Genomic DNA, 24,113 nt, shown 5'->3' on the forward strand with positions numbered 1-24,113 from the left:
TATGGGGATTAACATAAGAATAAAAAAAAATAAAATAACAAACATTTCCTCATAGCCTACGGTGGACAGGGGATACAGGGGCAGATAAAACCAAGTTTCTGCTATTAGCTTAATAATCCATTGTGGGAGATAGCATATAAATACATAATTAAAATACCTAGTGAAGTTTAAAATTTACTGACCCCAAGACACTTTTCTGGAACCCTCAGACTAGGTGGTTTATCTTGTTATACACCGGTAGAACACCTTACACTCATCCTTATATAACTGAAATTCATTCATTCATGCAATAAATTATTTTTTTTCTTGCAGTGAATTATTTCTGAGCGCCACTTAGCATGTGTCTGACATTGTTCTAGGTTGCAGGTGGTGTCCAGAATAATAAATTTACTACCTTCACTGAGCTTATCTTCTGTTGTTAGAGACAGAAAAACAATAAATAGATAATATAACCTTAAGTAATGTAAGTCTTTAAGAAGAAAAACAAACAGGGCAAATGGTTAGAGAGTAATAGAATATGGATTGTTGTAGATAGATATATTACAAAAGGCCTATTTAAGGGGGTGACATTTTTCAGAGACTTAAAGTTTTATCAGTTTTCTATTATTGCTGTAACAAGTTACCACAACTTTAGTGGCCTAAAATAACGCAGAATTATTATCTTACAGTTCTGTAGGTCAGAAGTCTGACATGGGTCTCACTGGGATAAAATTAGTGTCAGGTGAGTTGCATTCCTCTGAAGACCCCACCGGGGAATTTGTTTCCTCACTTTTTCCAGATTCTAGAGGCTGTCCACATTATTTGGCACAGGGCGCCTTTCTTCCAGCTTCAAAGCCAATGGATCAAGTCTTATCATATCACATTTCTCTTACCTTCTTCCATCATCATCTTTCTCTGATAAACTCTCCATCTCAAGTCCTTTAATACAACTCAGATTTTCAAAGCCCCTTTGGCCATGTATCGTAACGTAGTCACAGGATCTGGGGATCAGGACATAGACATCTTTTAACGTGGGGTGCATTATTTTGCTTAGCAAAAAGTGAATAAGTGTTGCATGTAAAGATCTAGAGAAAGCATGCAAGGAAGAAGCAATAGGCAAGTGCAAAGACACTGAAGTGGAAATGAAACCGATGTGTTTGCATCTGCGAGACCAGTATGTCTGGAGTGGATGGAATGACAGAGCAGTAAGTGATGATGGCCGTGGATGAAGCAGGGACCAGGTAAAGTAAGGCCTCAAAGTCACAGTAATATTACTATTATTTTGATTATTATTAAAAAATCACAAAAAGGTTTTGGAAGTTATGATGACATAACCTGTTGACTTTGTTCTTGTGTGTGATCACCACTAAAATATGAGCAATTTGAGGATAGGGACCATGTCTATCACATTCACCAGCATGTCTCTAATATCTGATTTAGTCCACAGTAAGCATTATTTGGCCAATTTATAAATGAATGAGTTATGTTGACCGCAGTGAGTAATCAATAAATTTCTCCTCGCCTCTCTTCCTTTTCTTCCTATGTTCCCACCCTCCCTCTCTTCCCTCCATTTCTCCCTTCCTGCCATCCTTCTGACCCTCCTTCCTTCCTCTCTATTAGAAATATGGGGGCTGGGAATACTTAAAATGAAATGCCTAGGCAAGTAGAGAATCTGATGTCAGTAGGATAGAAGCATACTTATCTGAAAATAAGAAAAGATTCATCTCATTGCCAAGAAATCAGCTCTAGTCTGATGACTCTTCATGATGCATGTCTTACCAGATTAAAGGTTATGATTTGGCCAGAGGAAGTACTGCAGAAACTAGATGTAGAAGATTCTTTGCTTTCCTTTTGATCTTACTTCCATACAGTTTGTAAAAGCCACACTTGGATTGATTGGTTGCTGAGAATTTTCAATGTTATCAGGTGGGGCTATCCCCTGTAGCCCTTGTCAGGCTTGTCAAGACCACACACCAAATATGAAGACAAAGTTACTACTTACGTCTTCTGATTTTTCATAAGCCATATCAAAAATAGACAAAGTCTCCTTCCGTATTCAACTTTTACTAGCAGTCACTGCATGACTATTATATGGCAATTAAGCTGGTTCTCTCTGCACGTTATTTCATCTAATTCCCACATCAGCCTATTAATAGGAGTTAAAGACCTATTTTACCCATTTCAGGAAATCAGGTGCAAAAGGTTAATAAAATAAGATGTACAAAGATGTGTATAATACACTACTGTTTATCTAAGAAAGAGGAGAATACAAATATTTGTCTCTGTGTGGAATAGATATTACTTTTTTTTTTTTAAACAATGAAAATACAAAGCCAAAAGCAGAAATAGCTTTCTGTTGGGGAGACAGTGTTACATATTAGAGGAAACATGGATAGGAGGTCTTGAAAAAAAGCTAAACATCTCCAAATTTAATTGATTTGTAGATTTGATTCTTGAACTATATACATATTTTGAATAATTTTACAACCAAATTATGTATACAAACAAACCATAAAATGAAAACACAATGAAATAAATAAGCCTATTGTTCTATTTAGAGGCATGACCACACAGAGAGAAGTTACTTCAAATGATTTTAACATATAGTAATTCAACTGTACATCCTGAGACTGAAAAGAATAGAATAAAAATTCTTAAACTCTTTTCACTAGTTATATTATAAGTGGTGGTGTTAGTGTTATTATGCTTGGACTATTGTGTGTGTTAGGTGGAATAAAACAAAAGAATTATGTTATGTTGCTGAGTTCTTAGATTTCTCAGCCTGAAGAAAGGTATACAAGATTGGTGAGATTAACTGAAAGTATGTGCTCTTGAATTAGAATTGAAATTATCAGTATGAGCTCAGGTTTTAAAAAACAAACAAGAAAGTTACATATTATGTGTCTAAAAAAAATCAAGCCACTCATGGCTTCTAGTAAGTGCTTAATAAAGGCAAGCTATTATTACTCTCAGTTTTGAGTGTATTATTAAGATATCTTACTGAAAAAGAACAGCTAATATTCAAGCTGGAAAAACATCATTTCTGCTTAAATGCTTTGCTGAAGAGTCCGGTAACATGCAGTATATTGACAATGCCAGACAGAAACAGTAATGGTAATGGAGAGAATGGATCCTCCTTGCCCATCTCAGCCAGGCCTGGAGGGTCAGTGAGGTTTGTCAGGAAATACTATTTTAACTAATAATTTCCATATCCATCTATATCTTGTATTTTGCAAGATCTATCAGCAAATAGTTTACACTCACCTGCATCTCTAATTATCCCTTCCATTGTCCGAGATGGAAGTGGCCATGCAAAGTTCCATGTCTACACTGAGGGAAAAACAAAGATAATCACTTGCCAGTGAAGGCAGTCTCAACTTGTTTAGCACCCCTCCCAGTCAGACGGCACAATAAGCATCAAATAATGGCATGATCTTAGGATCCCATCTTTCTTATTCCTGTTGTGCTTTGCCCCTGGCCTCCATCTTACCTATATTTATTCTCTTGTCTCTGAAATCCTACTTTGAATCTTGCCCTTATACTTTGAATTTGGTATGGTATGTGATGCCCCTGATAACTTAATTCTCAGCTATTCGTAGGGTTTTTTCTGGATTTTTTTTTTTTTGAATCCCTGGTTTTTATTGTTTCTTATGGGCATGGATTTATTTCCATCTGTGGCCATTTTGTCAGTTCATCCAAATATGCTTCATGCTGATTTGCCTTTAGACAATTCTAAGGTATCCACATTAAAACTTCTGGAGCATATCTGGATGTATTGGTGTAAATGTATGCATGTGCATGTATGCATGTGAATGTGGGCACTGTGTATAAGAGGGTATAGGGGGAAACAAGCAGAAGGAAGTCCACACTAGAAATATGTTGACGTGGATTTTTAGCCCTGATGCTATTCATAACTTTACAGTGTATTTTTGGACAAGTCACTGGTTTCTCATCTTCCTCACTTCTAAAATGCTTACTATGTACTAGAAACAGGGTAAGATGGTTAACAGAATGGCTAACATGTAGCCCTGGCCCCTTAACAACTCACGCTCTACATAGTGCGGTGGGGAACTAAACATGTAAATTCATGGTCATGGTGAGAAGTAGCATTTATTCAGTTCTCATGTGATATGGACTATGGCCTGTATTTGTTATCTAATTTATATATCATAGCAACCCAATGAGATATGTGCTATTATTATTCATGTATTGTAGACAAAAATGACAGAAACTTAGAGCATTTAATGACTTCCCCAAAGTCACATAAGTAATAAGTGTTGCAATGCAAACTCAGGACTCTGGTACCACAACTCTGCTCTACAACCCCATGTCATACTGGTTCCCTCATGCGTTAGTACAATACTATAGCAATTACAGAGAGACGAAAAGGGTGCTAGAGCATACAGAACCTGAAGGAAATTGTTCTTTCAGAAGAAGCTGAGGAGACATTTGAACTTGGTGTGAAGGTGTAGGATATTGCCATATGACAAAGGAGTAGATTATAAGGCCTAGGCCCAGAAAAGGGAAAGGGCAGTTTAGAGACAGATGGGATTAGTGTGGCTGGACTTTAGGACACTCAGGCTTGCCTGGGGAACAGGAAGAAAGGACAGTAGATAACAGGCAAGAAACAGCTGACTGAGGGAATGTTATGAAGAATCCTATAGAGTACTATTTCTCAAATTTTAATATTTGTGAGTGACCTAAGGTTCTGGTTACTCAGAAGATCATGATTATAAACGTCTGGAGAAGAGCCTGCTATTCTGAATTTCTAGCAAACTCATAGGTGATATTGCTGATCTTTGAATGGAAAGATTATATACAATACAAATAAACATAGATTTTATCCAGCATGCCTTATGGAGATGCTATTGAATTCTTATGGGCAAGGGAAAACTATGGTCAGATTTGTATCTCAAAAAATAATTTTAGACTCGCTCTGGAAGATGGCTTTCCTATCTTTCATACAGAAATGTGTAGGACCAAATAAGATAAATTAGGTTTTGAAAGTATTCATTGCTTAACAGGTATTCTCAGCTAGGGTAATCATCCTTCCTTGATAGCTAATCTTTTAGACATATTCCAAAAAATAAATGAGATAAGCACTCAATGATTCTAACTGAAATTTCAGATACTAAATTGATTCATACTTTTGTATGATTTTTTTTAGACGCTTATAAGCATGATTGGATGATTTCTGCCTTGATAGAGGTCTACTATTTGTTTTCCAAATGGGACAAATATAGGCTTATGAAGGAAAAGAAGGCTGTTGTGCCTGCCAAATGGCTTAGACACAGCAAGCAGAGACTTCACCGCTCAGCAGGGTCTCCATCCAATAACTGTGCCTGCTGTGTGTGTGTCTGTCCTGCACTTCAAAGGAGCCAAATGTGAACAAGGGCCCTGGAGATTCATAATCAGTAACCCCTCCAGCCCTTACAGAGATATGTACCATTCGGTTCAAAAGCATAGCATTAGCACAGTTGTGAAAGGACGGGATATTTCTTTTCCCAAAGGGTGGGGAGTCAAAGAAACATGTATTAATTATTATTGGCAAGCATATAAGTCCTCTCATTAAGACCTAAAAGGGACTTTGGAAATACATGACTTCTGCTTTTACAAATTGGCCACTTGAAGAATACATGAAAATATGGGCTCCACATCACAGATTTTAACATGGAGGGTTGGGTATAAAAGACTACTCTACATTTCTAGGAATACAGCTTCCTTGAGACTAGGTGTAACACTTTGATTTTTTTTAATTTATTTTTTATTAACATATAATGTATTATTTTTTTCGGGATACAGGTCTGTGATTCATCATTCTTACACAACACACAGCGATCACAATAGCACATACCCTCCCTAATGTCCATCCCCCAGCCACCCCATCCCTCCCACCCCCCTCCCCTCCAGTAGGTGTAACACTTTGATTTCTCCTAAATACCGACTTTCAAGTCCAGACAGTTAATGAATATTTTCACTTTGATGTCTCTTCAACACACTCATGTTCTCATGCTTTCATGATCTGAATTTAACTTGTTAGACTTCTTATTACACAAAACCAAACATATGCCCCTTCTTTCATTTTCTCCCTTTGATTGCAACATAAAATGCATCCAGCTACCCAAAGCCAGAAAACTCAAAGTATCCTTGACCTGCAAATGTGTGGATTGGATCCTAATTGTCATAGAAATTAGAAAAATGAGCTAATGTATATAGCTCCACACAGTTCTCAGGTGTGAGATATGATTAACATGTATTAAACCTTGGAAGTCGGTACATGAGTGTCTATTGTCCCTGTACTATTTTATGCTTAAAATATCTCATAATACAATTTCAAAATATAGGAAGGAGTTATATGGCTAGGTTCCAGTGTGAGAACAGTTCTCAACCATTCTGGGTGGCATATTTGGGGAAGATTTTTGAAAACTGAAGTGATACTTGAAACATAGCCCACAGAGTTGAGCTAGATATTGTGGCCTGAACCTAACTAACCATGTCAAGTGCCTGCAAAAATATCAACATTATCCATTGAATTTAAACAGGACCCAGAGTGTTACAATGTATTTATTCAGAAGGTCTAGAACACAATTCACAATTATTCAGTACACAAAGAATCATGAAAATTTCACCTTGTGCAGCAAAAGACAATCAACAGATGTCAATGACAACATGATACAGATGTTAGAATTATCTAATAGAGCGGCACCTGGGTGGCTCAGTCGTTAAGCGTCTGCCCGGCTCAGGTCATGATCCCAGAGTCCTGGGATCAAGCCCCACACAGGGCTCCCTGCTCCGCGGGAAGCCTGCTTCTCCCTCTCCCTTTCCCCCTGCTGTGTTCCCTCTCTCGCTGTGTCTCTCTCTGTCAAATAAATAAATAAAATCTTTAAAAAAAAAAAAGAATTATCTAATAGAGACTTTACAGCAGATATCTTAAAAATGCTGAGGGAGGAACCATGAGCACTCTTGAAACAAATTTAAAATAAAATGTATCTGCAAAAGTATAAAAGATATAAAGAAGAACCAAATGGAAAGTTATCCAACTAAAAATTACAATGATGAAAATAAAAAGCTCACCGGAAGGACTCAATAGCAGAATGAATATGATAGTCTGTGAATTTGGAGATAGATCAATAAAAATGATCTAATCTGAATAATAGAGAGAGATTATGATCTTAAAAAGTGAACAGAATTTGAGGAAATTGTTGAGGAATAATAATAGGGTGAAAATTTGTATCATCAGGATTCCCAGAAGTAGAGAAAAAAAAAAGTATGGTGCTAAAAAACTTTTTAAGAAATAATAGCTGAAAACTTCCCAAGTGTGGCAAAAGTGTAAACCTATACATTCAACAGGCTGAGAGAACCCTAAACAGTATAACCTCAAAGAAATTCATGCCTAGACACATCATAATCAAAATATTGAAAACACAAAATAAAGAAAAGGTCTTGAAGGCATCCAGAAATGTGACATATTACCAATAAGGGAACAATGGTTCAAAATAATAGATTTCTCATGGAGACTGAAAGGAAGGGTGTTTTAAAATATTGAAAGTTTTAAAGTATTGAAAGACAGGGACTGCCATGCCATAATTCTATATCCAGTGAAATACCCTTTAGGAATGAAAGTGAAGTAACATTATTAGATGAAGAACAACTAAGATAATTTATACCTATCATACTTGTTCAAAAACAATTGCTAAAGGAAAATCTTTAGACACTAGAGAAATGATACCAGAAGGACACTTGGAAAATCGGGAATGAAGAGCAACAGAAAAAAATGATAATAAGTAGATAAATTTAATAAACTATTTTCCTTTCTGTTTCTAAAAATACATTTGGCAGTTGAAAGCAAAATGTATAGCATTATCTGATAGGGTTTTTCCACATATGAAGATATAACATATAAGACAATTAGAGCATTATGTGGAGAGGCAAGGAAATTTATTTGGTGTTAAGTCTCTACATACCAATTGAAGTGATGCAATTGATTCTAAAGAGATTGTGGAAGTTAAATATGCATTTTGTAATACCTGGAGAACCAATGAAATAGATAAATAGAATGGGGCATAGGAGGCATCATTTCTAATTATAAGGTTTTATTGAAAATAAAGTAAATATGGCAAAATATTAACATGTATTAAACCTTGGAAGTTGGTACATGAGTGTCTATTGTCCCTGTACTATTTTATGCTTAAAATATCTCATAATACAATTTCAAAATATAGGAAGGAGTTATATGGCTAGGTTCCAGTGTGAAATCAAGATAAAATTATCACTTTATTTAAAATATTAAAGGATCTGGGGGCGCCTGGGTGGCTCAGATGGTTAAGCGTCTGCCTTCGGCTCAGGTCATGATCCCAGGGTCCTGGGATCGAGCCCCACATCGGGCTCCTGGCTCAGCGGGGAGCCTGCTTCTCCCTCCCCCTCTGCCTCTCTCCCTGCTCATGCTCTCTCTCTCTGTGTATCTCTGTGTCTCAGATGAATAAACAAAATCTTTAAAAAAAATTAAATTAAATTAAAATATTAAAGGATCTGGTTCTAGTATTAGCATGCAGACTCAGCTTGCAGTTGTGCAATTTAGCTTATGAAATGTCCATTTCTTCTAAAATAATAGACATTAATTTTTTTCTGGTTATAAGTACAATACATATCTATTGAAGAAAAAGTGAATAAACCAGGAAAGTATAAAGAAGAAAACAATCAATTATCAACTCTAAGCCTACCATCTAGGAAAAAAAATCTTATTTTACATTTTAGCAAATTTCCTTCCAAGTATTTTTTTCAGTATTTGTTTATATAATTGATATCACTGTGAAAAGTATTTTTGGTTTTAGCTCAACTTTAAATCAATCATTACCTTTCTTTCAATGATTAAATTCTTTGTAATCAGTAAGTAAGAGATCAGATGTTACAAAAAATAAGAATCTTGGGTTTATTTTATTTTAATTCCAGTATAGGTAACATACAGTGTTATATTAGTTTCAGGTGTACAATATAGTGATTCAGCAATTCCATACATCACCCAGTGCTCCATGGGTTGATTTTAAGTAACAAATTTTAATTTCCCAAAATATAATTTATATAAAGAAAGTTCTCATCGAAGCCACAAAATCTTTAAAAACATGAATCATTTGAAATCTTACCTAGGCCACATTTGATATCCTTTGTTCTTGGCTATCAAAATAATTTGTGGTTTTCTTCATATCAAAGTTTGGGACATTTAAACAACAGTCAGTCTTCTCTCAACAGTGTTTTGTACTTTCTGCCTGGGAGATACTTTTTAAAATATGAACCTTGAATATTCACTGGAAACCTACCTTTTGCCAAACATGGTGTATGACCTTTAAAATTCAGCGAAATAAATCATAGTATTACAGAGAGTACTTTTCTATTAACAAAAGTATACAAGAAGCTATACAGCTTCTTCAAGTTCTTTCCATGAGATTTTTACAATATTTACAAATAAAGTCGCCATGACCACTAGACAAGAAAAAAATGAGGAATCTGGGGGTAAATGCATCCGATGAAGTTTGAATAGGCCCCATCACGGGAAATGAGAATATGCTCCTTCCTGAAATCAACCACAATATAAACAATTGTTAAACAAACTACAGAAGCAATAACTGCAGTAAAGAAAATTTAAGATGGTGGATAAATGCATATCTTCTTAAGTCTATTTGCTTGGGATAGAATATGGGTTATGTAATTGAGTAGTTGTAATTTTGCACAAGTTAATTAAACTCTCAGAGTCTTTATTTCCTTTTCTGTAAGGTGGGGATACATCTAAGATTACGTTCAGGATTAAATGAGTTAATATACATAAATACAGATAATGTACATAAATCTTCTAAGATGGTATATAGCTAGGGTAAGCATTATGTAATGTTTGCTGGTGGTAGTAGTAGTTATAATATATTGAATATAGACATTAGAGTCAGGCACATACAGTTTCAAATTTCTTTGAAATGACAAACAGCATGTCTATTGATAATTTGGAATTATTAAATGAGAAAATACATGATAAAGCCTTGGCACATAGAAAACTGTAACTACTATTGTTCTCATCATCAAAACCATTATTTTTATTATTAATCAGCAATAACTTGATGTCTAAACTAAAAAACATTTTTTAAAATAAAAGATTAGAGACAAACAATAAATCTGTAGGTTGCAAAAAATCACAAAATAATTTAATGTACTTTCCTTTAAGAATAGAAACCGTGTTAGTAGCATATTTTCCACTGGCATGTTGAGAAACATACACCGTTAAATCAACTTTAAGTATGGAACATTCAGAATAACATTTACAGTATGACATACAGTCATAAAAAATTTTTTTAATATATTTAATTCTATGCAAAGAAAACAGAAACCCACATTCTTTTTTTAAAAAAGATTTATTTATTTTAGGGGGGAAAGAGGGAGAGGGAGAGAGAATTTTAAGCAGACTCCCCACTGAGCATGGAGCCCGACATGGGGCTCCATCTCACAACCCTGAGATCATGACCTGAGCCGAAATCAAGAGTGGGCAGCTCAACTGACTGAGCCACCCAGGCACCCTCAGAAACCCACTTTCTATTCAAAGTGGTGTGCAGAAGATTTTTGTTAGTGGAAGCATTCAACCTCAGCATCTGATTTTATCTCTAATTCAAAAGATGTTTTATTAACATCATGCATGGCACAATAAAAAGAAAATTATATTGTAATTGGTAGCCCTGAATTTTCGTATTGATTGATTGATTTCTTTTTATTGATCTGAACTTGAGCAGCAAGTTAGCTCTTTTCAATTCTAGTTTCCTATTCTAAAGTAATAGTCCATATTTTATAAGACTGTGGAGAAGAAATAACATAATAACATAAGAAGATACAGTTCAAGTCAGCATAGTCTATGAACATCAGTGCCTCCATACTAGTGATATTATTGCCTGTATATCAAGGGATATTAAGGTACTCTCAAGAAATACCGGGGCGCCTGGGTGGCTCAGTTGGTTGGGCGAATGAATGCCTTCGGCTCAGGTCATGATCCTGGAGTCCCTGGATCGAGTCCCGCGTCGGGCTCCCTGCACGGCAGGGAGTCTGCTTCTCCCTCTGACCCTCCCCCCTCTCATGTGCTCTCTCTCATTCTCTCTCTCAAATAAATAAATAAAATCTTTAAAAAAAAAAAGAAATACCAAAGAGACAATTATATGAGAGTTTGCAAAGAAGTAATTTCAAATTAAATATTTGGTCAAAACATAATCTGTGGCAGAATGCAAAAAAATTGGCCACAAGTTCCTGTGATTTCAAAATGCGTCCCCTTTGCAGTGTGACTCTGTCGTTCTTCCTGTAAAGCTGTGGAGTCTTTTCCTCTACCTTTTCAATCTGGGCTTGATTATGTGACTTGACTTTGGTCAACTGGACTTGAACAAACCTGACACAAAGAGAAGCTTGAAATGCACGTGTGCCCTGTGACTTGTTCTCAGTTGCTGTTTTGGAAACCTGAGCCAGGTGAAGAATCAGGGCTAGCCTACTAAGTGCTAGAGGCCTGTGTCCAATTCTTCCCACTGCCCCAGGCAACCACAGATCAGTCTTTCAGAATTGGACCAAACAGTACCCAGACAACACTGTAAAAGCAAATGTAGGAATCAAAGACAAGCCCTTAGTATGGTTACTGGCTATGGGAGTTTGATAATTTCAGAATTGGAAAACAAAAATATACTGTATTAAAATGTGTATTAATTATCTTGCTTCAATTATGATTTCACTAGGGGCATATCCTTTATAAACAAAGGGAAAGAGATATTGTAGGGATGTAATCAGGTAACTAATCAGCAAATTAATCTCAACTTTTTTGTTGTTGTAATTTCAGCCACTTTTAGGTAAGTCACTTAATATTCTAGGCCTGACCTGCTAACAGTTCTCCCAGCCATTAGTCTTAGCCTTCAATTCACAAGACTACCAGAGAGACCTACTTAAAACCTAAATATGATTATGATAATCCTCTGGTTTAAAAAAAATCTGGCTCCTTATTGTGTACAGCATAGGTCTGAATTTTTGGTTTTAGCTCCAAAAGCTTTAAGTAAAATATTAGGTGTCAATGTAAATAAATATTAATAAATAAAAACTGATGTCTCTGGAGAGGTTACCACAAGGCACAATTTGAAAATAATTTGGCAGGAGGTTATACTTCGAGATATTTAATATGGTCAGTGACTTTCTTAGGCTCCTCAGTAGCCTTGCATCTAGCAACTTTCTGTCTTGCAATTTTCTATTTCAGAAATGCCAAACTATTTGTAGCTCTGGAAAGGTAGCATGTCTCTCATACTTTACTACTTCTGCTTTTGCTGTATTGATTTGTTCAATTGGATAATCTTTCTTCTCTTTGGAGTGGTTTCTATTAGTCTTTTAGAATCCACTTTAAGTGTATTCTCCTAAGAATCCCTAACCCTAGATGGCATACCTGTATATGCTTACATGCACCCCTATAAACCTGAGCCATATCTCTATCACACTGTTTTTGAGTTATCTTTTTACATATATACCTCTACGAGCCGGCTTGGGTGCTACAGATTCTCAGCACGGGTCATATTTTAGATGATCTATAAATGTTTGAGAATCCAACTTTGAGTTAGAGCGAGGAGAGGCGAGAAGATTGGGAAATGAAATCTCATCACAAAATATCTGCTCTCCCAGCTCCAACCAACCTGCCATTCCAAAGTACATTCTACTCTCAGAGATTCATTGTTTTGATAATCAAAGTTTCATTGGTCTATAACAGTCCATTATGCCACTAGAAGAAGGAAGGCTTTAATTGTCTGTTAATATTTTATATAAGCCAGTTTACCAGAACTTTTTGAAAATATCAAAATCAAGCTAGAATGACATAAATAGAGGGAAAGAGGAATTAAAAGACCATAAGAAGGAAAGTATAAATTCCAAAGGCAAACAACGTATTATTTGATATTAATATTCAGTTAGAAATGGAAAAATCTACTGGTTATCCCATACATATCAGACTGACCATAAAATAGTTAAATAGTGAGAATTTGCATATTTGCAGCCATGGATGACTGAAAATTATATTACATAGACAATATCATGGCCACCATGTTTCATTCCTATGGGACAGAGAAGGAAATTCATTTTCAGCTTGAAATTTAGAAGTTATGGTTCTTGCAAAAGGCAGAATTATTATAAGACCCCCCCCATATATGACCAAGGTCACTGAATGTAAAATGTACGTTGAAAGTATGCTCAAAGATGCCTCGGTTACATAAAAAGAGGAGCTGACATTTTTGAAGTTCATTATGGAGAAAGCGGACCTCACTGATAGATGATCCCTCTGTTAGTTAAAACTTGGAATTACTGCAGAAAGATAAAATTTTAAGTGGAAATGAGGACCTTGATAGAACTAATTCTTTAGCTAAAGAACTAATTCTTTAGCTATAAGTTGCTGCGATACTGGAGTATCCCAAAACTTGGAGTGGAATTTGAATAATATAATCATAAGATAAATCTGAAGTATATATTGAAATTAAATCAATCCTCCTGGTTACATCTACCTAAGGGATTTCTCCAATTTCTTGGAAGGAAAAGTAGGAAATTCATATTTTATTACATCTTACATTTGTAGATTTTCATTAACTGAATATTGAGCCATATGTAGTATCATTCGATATTTGAGCCCAATTATTTTCAATAAAATCTTTTGGTGTTCTTATAATGTCCTAAATTAAAGAAACTTTTTGATACAGAGCAAGGGTTCGCAATTAGAATCACCTGGGGATTGTTTTGAACTGGCCAATGCCAGCACCAGAATGCTCCCAGCAATTCTACTTTGTAGCCAAGGTTGAACTGAGGGGTTCCCAGACAAGGTAGGCTTGATTTAACTGCAGTTGTAAGATTCAGGTCTTAGAATAAACAGACCACATACACCTACAGTATTAGGTCTTAAATGGTCTTATTTTTTAATCTGTCTGCTTTTTATGTTACAGTTTGGCCTGGTCACCTTCAAGAGATTAAACCCATGGTCACAGAACACCTTAGGTTCAACTAGCTATGTTTCTCCCACAACAGGGATTGTATATGACACAGAATGATGAAGGGAATTTATGATGACACAGTTTAGCATTTATAGGGAAAAAAAGAGTTAAAATTATATTAGAGGTGATAATACTAAGTAAGTGTTTTCAAGAAATCAGTTCTTACTTGAAAAACAAGAGGGGCACAATATTGGAATGGAGCATCGCTAAGCATGCAATGTTTAACTATATAGAAGAACTTAAATAATGTAAAATAAGAAACCAAGACAATAAATAGCATAACAAACTCAACCTTAAGGACAAGTTACAACACACTATAATGCAGAGTTGGCAGTAGCCTAATATATGATCTAATACCATAAGCTTTAAATCGAAGACTCACAGAGGACAGAGATGATCCTCATTGAAAAACCCACTGGATTTTCCTTTATCTCTGTAGCTATTAACATGCCACTTGTAGGTCTAAAAGAACCTGCATTTAGATATTCGCGTTAAATGAACTTAGGTTTCCACATGGTGGCAGTAAGTAGCTGCTACATGCAAGGGAAAAAAACAAATGCTTTGTATCTGCACAGACTGAAATCTCTGCTATACCAAGATGAGTGTCTGATAAGATTAAATATGCTAGGGAATTTAGAGTCATCGTGGAAAGCCTGTCTTTAAGTTGCCCTCTGGGACCCACATATTAGCGCATACATGGTACAACTCTGATTATATGGCAAGACCAATGATATCTGGCATCCAGAGCCAGGAAGGACATCGAGATTCTTACTCTTTTGAGCTTTACCTGTCTCTCCGTTTGTACTACCTGCCAATTCCATGAATAGCACCTGGGCTGTTACAGTTCACCATGAACTGTGCCATGCCTTACCTTTGTGCCTCTTGTTAAGTTTTCTCAACAAGACTAAATACTATTCTTCATTCAGGATGCCTATAGGGATCCTATTCCTCTCATTCTCAGTTAGGTTTCCCTCCTATGAGTGTCTACCTGATTATATACATAACTCTGTCCTGATGCTTATTACTCAGCATTCTACGTATTTGTTTCTCTGTTATAATAGCTTGGTTAAGATCTTTCATCTCTGAGATGTTTCAGCACCCATCACAGTCTTGACACATAAAACTGCCCAATTCATTAGCTGTAACGTAGATTTGCTTTTCCCTATTATAGCATCCAGTGATTTTTTTCATTATGACACTTCCAACAATTATAATGAAAATGTTTTACATCATCATTTATTTAATGTCTCTCTTCAGCCAGACTCCAGCCTTTGTGAGGGTAACACATGTCTGTTTTATTCATCGTTCTATTACCAACTACTATCACGGTTACTGACACATAGGAAACATGTTTGCTTTAGGTCAGATATTTATTTTTGTTAAATAATTAAGTGAATGAATTAAGTAAGGAATGAAGAGGCAATATAAAAGATAAACTTGACTGATGAGTATCTGATAATTCTATAAAATAATTAAACTACATGTAATTGATCAATTTTATTTTAAAATCAGATAGGTCATCCATTTCTGCCTCTTACACTTTAATTATCCTTTATTAAGTACATTCATCATGACTTTCCTGAGACCCTAGAGAATTTAAAAATCCCTAAAGATCGTGCATATTTTCATTGGGGTACAAGTGATCAACAGTTTGTTTTAATTAGTTTTGAGTGGGCCTAATCCAATTGTATCTAAAATGAAAGCTTACCTAGACATGAAAATAAATAAATTGACAATAAATTTATACAGACATCTATATTCCCATGTTCAATTGGATAAGCAGAATAAATATGTTACATTTCTTGAACAGGAAAAAATTAATAATATAGTTTATTGCAAAATGTTTTTTTCTCAGATATGGTTTGCTAGTTAATTAATACTACCCTTCCCACTACCATTACCCTGCACCCAAATTGTGAAAAGCAAACATTGCAATTCTTGACAGATGTCATCTGATTGTGGGGAGAGATTAAAGGAGCAGGTTGAGAACATCAGAATGGAGATGTCATGAGCTAGATGATCCCAAGAATAGCTTGGAGATGGGAACTGGAGGAAACAAGTACGAGGGTATTGTCACTCCACTAATGTCTACTAGGCTTCCACACGGCTGTTTGATGAAAAGGATATGGATTTGCAGTTGGAGAAATTTCAAATCTCACTGCGTTGTTATTTGTGCAACTTTAGAAAGAAGTATTTATTCTTGTAGGCTCAGTTTTATCTTTAATAAATGGGGTAATAGTAGTATTTTTTGGCGAATTTTTGTAAATATGGTAGGCACATAGTTGACCCTTGCTAAATATTCTCTCGCATGTAACATAAAAGCCATGGCTTTGAGTCAGTTAGCATTTATTCTGAAAACTGAGTTGAGTGTACAGATTAAATTTAGTCTTCCAGAATTACCAGTGACTGATTTGAATTGAGAACATATACTTAGTGGTTGGTTAAACCTAGGTAGATCATTTTGCAGGCTGGTGGGGCCTGGTACAAATGCTGATAACAAAAACATATGCCTATCTCCCTCAAAGCATATTAATAATGTTTCAAAACACCAGGGTTTTATTGTTGTAACACCTCACCTGAATATCTAATTTGAAAAGCAGCAGATTAGTGTCTTTATTGAAGAATTATCCTCAGCACATGCATTACCTGTTCTGGAAACAATGGAAACTGTGATTCTGTATTCCATATCATAGCTGTTGATATCCAAGTTCTTACAAAAAGGTTCTAGATGGAAGCCATTCAAGGTTAAGAATGGAGGACAGCACACAAGATCAACTGTAGAAAAGAAGCCTTAGCAATAAAGACAGAGCAGCTGAGCTTAACACTAAAAACAGATGGAAACAATAATGAAGGACAACGTGAGGTGGCAGAATCCAATGCATCCTTTCCACTCCCACAGAGAAAATGCCTAACAATAAAGTGCTTCCTTGCCTGGTACTTTAAACTTGAGATGCTTTCCCTCAGTTTACAAAATATTTCTTATAAGTTGTGTATTCCTTAACAAAAAAATAATGGACTAAAACTGAGAAAGACTCTTTTAGTGACAACCAAGGTATTAAATTAGCTTGTAAGTCTGCATTTTCTTTTGTGATGATAATTATATGAGAAACACAGGAATCTGCTGGGGAATTAATATTTAAAGATTTTAAAAAGTAAATCTCACATCTGGTTATATGTCCTATTTCTCTAGCTTTGACTTTTATTCTTTCACAGTGGTGATTCTAATCTGATTCTAGTGTGAATCAATCTTGGAAATCTCTGATTTAGCATGTTAATCATGTCCATCTGTCATAGAAGTGCCATTTGGAAAAAAAATAAATTAATAAAGGGGGGAGGAGGTTATGAGTTTAGGTTACTGTTCAGGTTCTTAGGGGTAGTCTTGAGAATATAAGGGTAGCCTGAGGGAAACTAAGTAGGTAGCAAGTCAAAAGAAAATTGGAAAATGGGAGGAAGTACAAAGTCACATTTTACCCTCTTTAAAATGATAAAGTACTATAAACAAACCAATCAACAACAACAAGAGAAGCAAACAAGAAAACTCAAGATATTTAAACTCAAATCTACAAAATGCAACTTACATGGACACTTGAATGATTTCATGGTTCTAAGTCCTGATAATTCTATCTCCTTCTAGTCTTCCCTTGCCCATGGCTGCCACCTTAGTTCAGGTCTACAATATGTTTTACTTGTGCTGTTGAAATAATCCTGTTGATTCCCATTGTTTCCATCTCTCCTTCCCCTTCCATTCTCCACATTGAATCCATATTGACTGTTCTCAACCATCTACATTTCCCTCTTGAAATTCCTAAGCCCATCATATAACTCTGTGATCTGACTTCTGTTGATCTCAATGACTTTGCCTCTTACAATGCCCACACATACTCACCAGGCTTAGTGAATTATGTACAGTTCCTAGAACACAACTGATTTAGATTATGTTTTTAACCTCAGCGCTTCCAAGCTCATGCTACTTCCTCTTTCTGACCTTTCATGACAAAGCCTATATATATACATACATATATATATATATATCCATCCTCCTTTGGGAAACATTGATCCCTACCCCTTAAATAACTTTGCTCATCCCACTTTGTGTACTGTACCATTTTCTATTATAAGATTTACTATACCATAATCCAGTCATTTGCTTACTCTCTTCTAAATCTTATGAAGTCTTTATCGCTCACACTTCAGGTCTTGCACCTCAATGAATGGTTTAAAATGAATCTATGAATTACAAGAGAATTTCACCATAAAATAACTGAGCTGATATTTACAACTGTAGAACTGATATTGCATATGTTTATTCTGCTGACATGTCATACTGAATGAGGCAAGAGAATATACTCTGTATCTTCTTTACCTCTGGTCTAGTTTACTTTCTTTATTTTTATGAATGGAAGCAGCTGTAGAATATCCAAAGGGTCTAGGAGTATCTTACTGCAATAAAAAAGCAAGTCACTGAGTTTTATTTGCTCAAGGAAAGGTGTTCGTTTTAAGTAATTATGGTATCTAGTTGATATTGTTGTTGCATGAATCAATGGAGAATAGTCTGATAATGGAAACACTCAATGGAGATATTTGCATAAATGCTCTGTTTTGTTATAATGATGTGAAAAACTCTGATCCTCTTTCATTAAGGATATTTTTATACAGAGCATTGTGAATAACACAAACACACACAAATCCATTTTCTCCCTACATTCAAATTTCACTGCATCTCAAGAGCCTAGGATATTTTAGTGTGAAAAAAAAAAAAAAAGACCAAGAGAGAACCAGAGCTAGTGGTGATTGTTAAAATTATAAAATGATCAGAATATGCTACCATTACCAACCAATCTAATTTACCCCCTGCAACCCCATTTTTGGGTTAAAATAGAATTTAAAGGGTCTGAATACCTTGACATGACAGAGTGTTAATCTTCCAACAGATAAAATTTAATGACCTATTCAATGTCTTCATTATGTTATAGAAACACAATATTAAAAAAAGCAGAGTACTTGTAGGGTGAATATCCAGTTTTGAAACCTGGTTTTAAATCAGAGACTTAGAAGGTGTGATATTTTAGTAAGCTGTTTAATGTTGCTGAACTTTGTTTTCTGCATTTGTATATCATAAAATTTATAAAATTATAATAAAACTTACCAGGTTAGCTAGAAATCCAATGAGAAAGCACATGGGAAAGCATTTTGTGGACTATAAACCCTAGGAGATTGTACATTAATCATTAAAGGATTACCTATTAATATAAAGTTCATAATTATTATCCATTGTAGAATGGATTTTCACATTAATATGATCAATTATTATCATATTCTAGATTGTTTCCCAGCATTTTTCAGTCATAAAATACCTATTGTAATGATATATAAAATTATTGTGGATTAACCTTTGTAATATCATTGATAGAGAAAAAGCTTAATGACAGAAAGTCTCACGAATTTAGTAGTACTAAATGACAAAACATTTTAATCAAAGTAGAGCTTGCACACACACACACACACACATCTTTGGTTCTTGAATACTTATTGTGATCAATTTCAAAATTCTTTGGCACCTGAGTCCTAGTTTGTTTCACTGGGAGCAATTCAGCATCAGCCAGCATCTAGGGCCCTAGAGGAAACAGACTTTGACCAACATGACTGAAGGGCTAGGGGTTGTGTGGCCTGTGTAGTGCACAATGTGCTTAAAGAGCAGTTCATCACTAGCTGGTATCCTGGGCTTCTCTTATTTGGTCTTTGTTACAAGGTCGTGGCAATTTACAGAACTCTCCTATCTTTCTTTCTTTTACCTGTCTTCTGAAATAGACACCATTTGTGTAACACTAATACTTAAGAAAGGCATACATTATGTGGTTGTAATCAAACCCGATGCTTTCAGATGACCTACTTACATCTTCAATATGGAGAAGATTAAGAAAAAAATAAATTCATCTAAACTGGGAAATCCAGTTGACTTTTAAATGTAAGAATGGAATTCCAGGGGCGCCTGGGTGGCTCAGTTGGTTAACCGACTGCCTTCGGCTCAGGTCATGATCCTGGAGTCCCGGGATCGAGTCCCGCATTGGGCTCCCTGCTCGGCAGGGAGTCTGCTTCTCCCTCTGACCCTCCCCCCTCTCATGCTCTCTCTCTCTATCTCATTCTCTCTCTCAAATAAATAAATAAAATCTTAAAAAAAAAAAAAGAATGGAATTCCAAATACTTAACACATTAAGCCATATGACAGAAAGTTAATCTATAGATATGGTATTTTGTGAATGACTTTTTAAATAAAAGAAAACCTCTGTAATAAAAAATTTTATCCGTATATATTAGAGATTGTATATTAATCAATCAATAATGTATATATAATAATTAAATTATAATAATGTATATATATACATGTATATATGTATATTAATGTGTGTGTATAAATATATCCATGCATAATGTATGGACAGGAATTGTGAGCAATAAAGCCACAGTTGCTCAGGCATCCTTGCTACTTGTGGGTTAAAAACAGCAGTGCTAGATGAATATCATGTGCACAGATAGAGCAAAAATCTATCAACCGAACTCTAATTTTGAACAACTTCTTCAGTGTCCTCTCATAACTTGGTTTATGGGCCAGTATCATTTGAATTATATCAACCATTATTTTCTTAATTATTTTTTAAAAATTTCTTGCCCATTGATAGATGTAATAATACTTAAAAATTCCAAATTCCTCAATACAATTAGATTGTGCATTTTTGTTAGCAAAGTCCTGATGAAGCATTTGATGCCTTGTTTGAGGTGTTAGTAAAATGAATGGAGCAGTGAACTTAATTAATTCTATATCTTATAAAGAAAATCCTACCCTAAATATGGATTGGATTTGCAACCAAATTCTACTAACTTGTCAATGGGGCAGCAATTTTTGGAGAGATTTTACCTCAAAATCCTTGTCCCATTCCAAAATTTCTCAGAATAATTTTGACATTTGTATGGAAACCTCAAGAGAAAGTATATGACTAATTCTATTTCTCAGCATTTTGTTACCTCAAATCTGGAAGGGGACAGGTAACATGATGCAATGACATTGGGCCTTCTTAGCCACCCAGATCTTTCTCCATCTTACTTTACATCTATTTGGTTCCTAAATATTATGGATGTTATCTCTGAAATAGCAGTCAAAGTCATCCTGCATTGAATGTAAAAACCAATTTGGGAATAATTGAAATCTTTACAATATTGAATCTTCCAATCAATGAAGATAATTTATCCCTCCTTTTATTTGAGTCCTTTTAAATATCTTCTGTAAAATTTGTAATTTTTAGGCTGTTAGACTTATTCCAAGGTACTTGATCTTCTTCATGCTATTGTAAATCCTTAAAATTTTATTTTCAATGTCTTTGTGCTTCAACCATTTGATTTTTGGGGGGGGTCAATTTCATCAATAGTATTTTTTATATCTTAGGTATTCATACTGGTTACTTTTCTATTTGATCTACCAACTACCCAAGTATGTATGTTAAAGACTCACATTCCAATTGTGAATTCCTTCAGTTGTCCTTTTAGTTCTGTTGATTTTTGCTTATATATTTTAAAATCATGTTGTTTCCTACATAGAGGTATAGAATTGTAAATCTGCTGGGTTTGATTTTGATTGAGTAGGAAGTATATATCAATAGGGGAGAATAGACATCTTAACAATACTGAGGTTATCATGCCTCATATTGGTGATTTTTATTTTCTCTTTTTTTATTCTAAACAATCTGGCTATCAGTTTGATTGTGCCTCTCAAAGAAGTAACTCCAGAATTTTAAAAACCATCCTCATTGTTATGCTTTTCTCTGGTTATTTAATTTCAGCTCTATTTTTTATAATTTCCTTTCTTTTGCTTATTTTGTATTTGATTAGCTCTTCCTTTTCTAGTTTCCATTATAACACAGCAAACAGTAGAAAATGTACTTATAGAAAAGAAAATAACCTACCTTTTCCAATAGCAATAACTACTCTAGAATAAATGTAGTAAAAGTTGTTCAAGTTCTATGTCAAGAAAATTAGAATTCTAAGAATTCAAGGACACCTAAACGAATGGAAGGTGTCAACTATTTACTTAGTTCCCTTTTTTTTTTTTTCCTGTTTAAGAACTCCTTCCTTGGGGTGCCAGGGTGGCTCAGTCGGTTAAACCTCTGCCTTCGGCTCAGGCTCAGGTCATAATCCCAGGGTCCTGGGATTGAGCCCCACATCGGGCTCCCTGCTCAGAGGGGAACCTGCTTCTCCCTCTCCTCCCACTCTGCTCTCTCTTGCTATCTCTGTCTCTCTCTCTCAAATAAATAAATAAAATCTTAAAAAAAAGGAACTCTTTCCTTATCATGAGATTCATCGGATCGTGAGATTATGAATATATGTGTATGTGTGTATACACACACACAGTCTTCTAAATGTGTACATTTTTGTCATTCACATTTAAGTATTTAATCTATATAGAAAATGTTTTTGTGTATGTTGTGAGGTAAGGATATTTATTTACTATTTGTACATATATACGCAATTTCCCCTTGCCACTTAGTGAATGGTACATAATTTCCCCGGCTGTTCTGCAAAGTCTAGTCTTTCAAAATCAATTTTTTTCATAAATTAATGGTTTTGACTATAGAGTCCCTATGCTCTTTCACGTATTGATTCTTTGGACGCTGCACTAACAATAGACCAAGTTGTTTACCATGGATTTCAGTAGGTCTTGTCCTCCTCCAGAATGTTTTTATTATTAGCCCGTTTTTATAAAAACTTCAGAATCAACTTAGGTACCATTAAAAAAATGTTAGCATTTTTCTTTGAAGCATGCTGAACCTATTCAATAATTTGGGAAGAAATGATAGCTTTACAATATTGAGGCTTTTTGTCCAATAATGTGTTTTTTATTTATTAATTTAGGTTTTTCCCTAATATCTTTTCATTATAATTGTCTTGATAAAGAGCTTCAACATCTTTTGTTAATGTATTTCTGTATAATTCACACTTTGGGGTGCTCTTCAAAAAGGTAGAATTTTTTATTACTAAAATAAATTTTCTAACTAATTTTTGTGTTGTGATAAAACGGCAAGTGACCTTTTATATTGATTATATACCCAGAAACTTCGTTAAATATTCTTTTGAGCTTATCTATAATTTATATTGAATGTACTACATAGAAAAATGTCTTAATTGCAAGTAACAATTTTTCTATTCTTTTTTTTTTAAAGGTTTTATTTATTTGAGAGAGAGAGAAAGTGAGAGAGAGAGAGAGAGAGAGAACAAGAGCGGGGTGAGGGGCAGAGGGAGAAGCTGACTCCCCGCTGGGCAGGGAGCCCGATATGGGGCTTGATCTCAGAACCCCGACCGAGCCACCCAGGTGCCCCTCTGTCTTTTCAATAATTTTCTTTTTTGTCCTATTTTTCTGAACTAATAGCACCTCTAGTAGAAGGTTGAATTAAAAGAGGTAGCAGGCATCTGTGTCTTATTTAAAGGAAATGATTTTGGTGTTTCATCAGTTGGTATCTATAGTATAGGATGTTTTTGTAGACATATATCTGTTTAAAACTTTTTACTTCATACCTATTTAGCTAAATGGAATTTTCAAATTATTATGAATCATGGTTGACTTGGGGTTTTCATTATTAAGTTACCTGTTCCATCTTTAGATTGGCTTTTCCCCATACTATCAATTCATCTCTCATAGAATATTGTTTAGCATTTTCTTTTTTTTTTTTTTTTAAGATTTTATTTATTTATTTGACAGAGAAAGACACAGCGAGAGAGGGAACACAAGCAGGGGGAGAGGGAGAAGCAGGCTTCCTGCAGAGCAGGGAGCCCGATGAGGGGCTCAATCCCAGGACCCTGGGACCATGACCTGAGCCGAAGGCAGACGCCCAACGACTGAGCCACCCAGGCGCCCCTGTTTAGCATTTTCTTGACATATGTATATCCCTATACTTTGGCTTTTATTATTTATGTAATAATTTTGTTTTATGTGCATTCCATAAGTAGCATAGAGATGGATTTTTCAAATTTTATTTTTATAATCTTTAGGTTTAAATTTGTTGTACTTATATTTGCATGCAAATTTTTGTACTTTATTATGTAATTTTTATTTCTTTTTTAATCAATTTT

The sequence above is a fragment of the Leptonychotes weddellii genome, chromosome 14 (genome assembly GCF_054177405.1).
Source record: "Leptonychotes weddellii isolate Sample4059 chromosome 14, ASM5417740v2, whole genome shotgun sequence".
Classification (NCBI taxonomy): Eukaryota; Metazoa; Chordata; class Mammalia; order Carnivora; family Phocidae; genus Leptonychotes; species Leptonychotes weddellii.